The sequence below is a fragment of the Megascapheus bottae genome, chromosome 13, assembly GCF_031878675.1.
Source record: "Megascapheus bottae isolate mThoBot1 chromosome 13, mThoBot2.hap1, whole genome shotgun sequence".
Classification (NCBI taxonomy): domain Eukaryota; kingdom Metazoa; phylum Chordata; class Mammalia; order Rodentia; family Geomyidae; genus Megascapheus; species Megascapheus bottae.
In genome coordinates this window covers 15,778,426-15,784,183 of record NC_143521.1, presented here as the reverse complement: position 1 = coordinate 15,784,183, position 5,758 = coordinate 15,778,426, and the positions used below count along the sequence as shown (strand labels likewise).

Here is a 5,758-nt window from a genome sequence, read left to right as displayed (position 1 = left end):
AGGCTAGATAAATGAAATAGAATTAAACTACAGAGCTTCTGCATTGCAAAAACTGTCTCAGCAAGTGCTTAACTAATACCAACAAATTCATCATGAAATGGCCTATAACTTTAAACTGATTTTCTGATCTACCATGTCTGAGTTTAATGAACCTTTAGCAGTTGTTCCTCAGAGCAAAGAAGAAATGGAGAAACACATTAAAGAAGCCTCAGAAGTCACAGATCTTAAGAGCATTTCCTCTCGTTGCTCAAGGTCATTCTATTTCAATAGGGAAGGCTTAAAAGATATTTCAGGAAAAAAAATGAACCATGTCTTGGCCGTGAGGTTACCCCTTCAAAAGAGATCTGATAGGCATCTTTTTGCCAAGAAATTAGCCTAAATCTCTTGGGTAATAACAAAAACCCTTACATTTTTCTACTGAAACCTCTTAGTCTTTTTTGTTGATAACAAAAATAGCATTGTCCATAATATCAACTTGTATTTAAGCCAATTAGGAACAAGGCCAAACCACATTCTTCCTCGGTCTATGTAATTGATAAGTGGCATTTCACTGTTGACTTTTTGTGTTGACTTTTGTCATGTAAACTAACAAAAACTTCTAAGTTGCATGGATTATTCCACAAGAGATGAGGGACAGATAATTGATATGTTCACCTCAGAAAAGATTTGCCCATTTTCTGTCCTGTTCAAGCCAAATTGTTTGGAAAAACTTGGAGAAAGACTGAAATTCCCCACCAACCTGAGACTGATGGGAGTTTTCACAACATTAACTGGGAAAAACAAGAGTCCCAACAGGGAACCCGAAAGACCTCCACAGATGAAGTCATTGACCTGTGCTCTGCTAGTTGTAGCAGTCAGAAAATGGTCCTTAGTGGGACCCCAAAGGCCAGAACAAAAGACATTGCTGCATCCATTACAGAAAAGAATATTTACCAAACCTTGATAATACTCTCCAATGCCATGGCATTTCAGGGCCTGGAAAGCCTAACATGTGTTTGTGAATTTGTCATGATGTTTGTGGTCTTCAAGCAATATGTGAACTTTTTCCAATGGAGTGGAAATGACTTCTGTGGTTCCTGAAATCACTGCATCCATGATGAGTTGCAAATTTGGGAGCATGTTAATGCTTATGGAGAAGGGAAGGCAAATTCTCATACAGACCCCAAAGGTTATGACCAGTTGTCTTCTGCATTAATGAGAGAAGAATTCCATGATACAAGTTTCAAAATCCATCCTTCCTCAACCGCATCCTGGGTTTTGAGTCCATACAATTGATCCTAAAGAGGAGCCACTGAATGGGAAATGTGACCACTATGCTGTTGAGCCCTGCACAACAACCACAGAAGTAACGCTTCATCTCACCAACATTTGTAACGTGAGGTGATAGTTTTTGCTTTGAAGATGTTTAACATCAGTGGTCTCTTTTCATGAGCTTCTGAATCCATCATGTTGCTTAAGATCTTTCTTCATGAAAGATTCTTTTTTTTTTTTTGCCAGTCCTGGGCTGGAACTCAGGGCAGAGAACTGTCCTTGGGCTTTCTCAAGGCTAGAGCTCTACCACGTGAGCCTCAGCACCACTTCCAGCTTTTTTCTATGTAGGTGGTACCGAGGAATCCAATCCACGTCTTTGTGCATGGTAGGCAAGCACTCTATCACTAGGCCAAACTCCCGGCCCCCTGAAAGATTCTTTTAAGCTGACATGCCAGCTGTAAAGAATTACAACTTTTAGGTGACTTTCTGGGTTTCTTCCATTGTTATTGGTCAGCCAGAGTTTCTCTTCTGGAGTCAAGTCTCATTTCCCATGGCTTTGAGCCCAGCCATGCCCCCGAGTATCCCACCCCCTTTGTTTTGTATATAAATTGATCTGATGTGGGGAAGGGAAGGCGAATTGCAGAAATGGTGATACTCACTAGATACTATGTTGGAAATGAACTTGACAATCTGGGGGGTGGGGAGGGAAACAGGAGGAAATGAGGGAACGTTGTTCAAAAAGGAACATGCTCGTTAGCATACTTTTGTAACTGCAACCCCTCTGTATATCACCTTTACAGTTAAAAAAAAAAATGAAAAGATCCCACTAATGCTGAACTCAGCATTGTGCTGCCGGAACACCTAGCCACAGGCATAAGGATGAATAATGCCAGCCTGGTTATCCTCGAAAGGCTCAGAATGCACAGCTCTCCAGTTTGGACTCAGTGAAGACTCCGGTTTCTGTGCAGCCATGTAAAACATATGGGAATGTACAAATGGAAGACCAGTTGCCATGTTCCCTGGATTATTCATCCTAATACCAGACGAGGTGTTAAGCCAGAATATCCCATCTCATCTTCTCAAAGAAGAATCTGTGACAGCAAGTTCCAGTAGAGGGTTTGACACCAAGCAAAAAAAAAGTTAAGTGACATTTTCAAAAAAAGTGGAAGAAACACCAAATGAGCAACAGCAACCTGTCCCTTCAGTTAGTCTGCATCTTGCACTTGCAAAAGAAAAGAACAATATGATTCTTTCTGTTCGTGAGAATCATTGTAGGTGCATATTTCTATTGATAATAAGAATTTCTTTCAATAATATTGCACATAAATGATTTTTGAAGGCAGTAATCAGAAATGTATTAATCATTATTCTCATTTAATATTTTCTAGTAAATGTAAATAAATATTTCTATATATAATAATGAATTTAGGGGGCTGGGAGTTTGGCCTAGTGGTAGAGTGCTTGCCTAGCATGCACAAAGGCCCGGGTTCGATTCCTTGGTACCACATACATACAAAAAAGCCGGAATGGTGCTGAGGCTCAAGTGGTAGAGCTCTAGACTTGAGAAAGTCCAAGGACAGTGGTCAAGCCCTGAGCTCAAGCCCAAGACTGGCAAAAAAAATGAATTTAGGGTTATATTTAGATATAAGAAAATCTCCAGCACACTGATGATAAGTGTGTCTGAAATTTAGCAGAATAGGGACTCTGTTACATCACTCATAGTTTAAATTTTAATTTCTGTTTCCTAAGTTGGCTGAACAGCGTAGGAGATGAGTTATTGTGCTATTCTGAGGAGAATTCCACCTAAGTAAAATATTATGGACATGAAAATTTTTCTCTTTGATTATATAAAATATAATCAAATAATGATCTTATCCACATGACATCTGAGTAAGGCACAACAAAACATGAATTAACTCACACTTACATTTTCTCAGAATAGTGTATGACTAAACACCAAAGTATTTCACAAATTAATACTTGAGTAGTTTTTTCTCTTACATAGGACTTCCTGCCTGCCTGCCTGCCTGCCTGCCTTCTTCCTTTTATTCTCTCTCTCTGTCTCTCTCTCTCTGTCTCTCTCTGTCTCTCTCTCTGTCTGTCTCTCTCTCTGTCTCTCTCTCTGTCTCTTTCTCTCTTTCTCTCTCTCTCTCTCTGTCTTTCTTTCCTTCTTCCTTCCCTCCCTCCTTCCCTTCCTGCCTTCCTTCCTTCCCTTCTTGAGAAATTTCCAGAAAATATCATAAACATGTGCCAAAATACTGTTTCCACCATGAAAATTCTGGAAAATTCAACTAAATTTAGGCTTCTTACTGCCTCTCATTATATCTGGAAGCTTAAATCTAATTAATGTTTTATAAATGCAATTCACATTTTGCTTGAAAACTTGTACTTGCATCATATTGTGTTCAGTGATACTAAATTCACTGCAATAAAAAAAAAGCTAAAAAAAAAAAAAGAATCTGTGAGCAATAGGACCAGACAGGCATGTATATTGCTAATTCAAGTTATGTTTTCAGATTATTGTTGGAGTAACATATAGAGGGGTTACAGGTAATGGATACATTACTTCTTGAACATTGATACTGGTGATTTTGTTTGAAGGGTCCTCAGGGAACATGTGGGAAGCCCATTGGGAAGAAGTGAGATCCAAAGTTGTGCTGAGCTCAGGACAGGCATTTCAAGTTAAACATAATTTGAAAAAATAAACCTCTGAGGACCACAAAAAAATGTAAAACAAAAACAAGAGAAAACCTAATGTTACATAGTCTACAAATAGAATCCAAAATACACATAAAATTCAAAGATCTACTCTGGTCTTTATTTCTAATCTTCACAAAAAATGAATAATTTTAATGATTCTTATCCTTTCAAAAGTGTCCTAGTTAATATATTAAATATGTTAACTTATCTGGTCTCCTCACCTATAACAAATAGCTGAATTATCCATCTAACCATATTTTTCTTCCATCTCCAACAATCTTCACCTTCTTACTCCAGACCGAAGGAAGGGCCCACACAAGGCTATATGGACGGTAGATCTGCCTGAGGTGAGGACAGTGGGGAGAAGATTTAAACTACCATGTTGTTTCTCAGGCTCTTCCCAAATGGAAAACTGTCCTGTCTAAGAAACTAGTACAAAAAAAAAAAAGAACTAGTCCATCATGGATGGCAGGACAATGAAAAATGAAGAGCTAGAAAGAGAATGAGGCTTGAGCCAGGACTTTGGCCTAGTGGTAGAGTGCTTGCCTCGCATGCACAAAGACCCAGGTTCAATTCCTCCGTACCACATACATATCAAAAAGCCGGAAGTGGTACGGAGGCTCCAGTGGTAGAGCTCTAGCCTTGAGAAAGTCCAAGGACAGTGCTCAGGCCCTGAGCTCAAGCCCAGGACTGGTGAAACAAAAAAGAAAGAAAGAAAAGAAAGAGGATGAGGCTAGAGAGCTCCACTGCAAACATCTACCTAGACCAAAAATTTAGAAGTTTATCCAATAATCAATGGAAAATCCCTAAAAAGTTTCATAGAGAAGATCTCACATGCGCATTTAGGGAAATAATTTTGACAAGAGCAAACCAGGGATTAAACTAGAAGCAAGGAGATCAATTGGCTTCACTCAGCAAAATTTTTACTTTTATCTTCATTGTCCTTAAGGAGTTGTACAAAGAGGTTTCAAATCAACATGTCAGTTTGTGAGTACAATGCATATTGACCAATAGCAACCCTTCTATCATTCTCCCCATCATTCCCCAAACCCACCCATCTCCTCAATTCATTTGAGTTTTATTTTTACATATGTATGTTGAATATATGAAATTACATTTAAAAGGGGGGAAGGGAAGGTGATAGGGGAGGGCAGGTTAGGTTGTTGGGATAGAATGTGTACTAAATTAGAAATGTCACAATAAAATCCCTCTTATACAAGTAATCTATGAAAGCTAAAAAAGATTCTTGGGGTCTGGTTTGCTTTGCTTAATACAATTTTTCCAAGTCTTTCCATTTCCTTATGAGTGGTACAATAATATTCTTTCCATGGTGTCTATATATCACATTTTCTTGATCTATTCATCTCCATATCTTGGAGAAGATTTTTTTTTACCAGCTGTTCATCAGACAAGTTCCACCACTCTGGAAGGAAGTATAGAGGTTCTTCAAAAGATTGAACATAGAACTTCCTAAGACCCAGAAATTCCACTCCTGGGCATTTATCCAATAGACCACAAACAAGGCCAATGCTAAAGTGACCAGCACAACCATGTTCGTGTCACCAGTGTTTACCATAGCTAAAAGAGTTTGTGATATTTCCTTACATATGCATCATATACTATGCTTGACCTCTCTATTCCCATTTCTATTCCCTTTCTTTTTAAAATTTTCACTATATATATATATATAGATATATCTATATCTATATATATATATATATATATATAGAGAGAGAGAGAGAGAGAGAGAGAGTGCTTTGATTATATTTGCCCTTTCACACACTCTTTTCCCCTTCCCACTCTTGCA

At 38.4% G+C, this 5,758-nt stretch overlaps 1 pseudogene; it reads right to left on the bottom strand.

Annotated features, from left to right (window-relative positions):
• Window positions 1-547: 547 nt before the first annotated feature.
• LOC150055569 (mitochondrial nicotinamide adenine dinucleotide transporter SLC25A51-like) lies at window positions 548-1,448 on the bottom strand (annotated as a pseudogene).
• Between the last annotated feature and the right edge of the window lie 4,310 nt (window positions 1,449-5,758).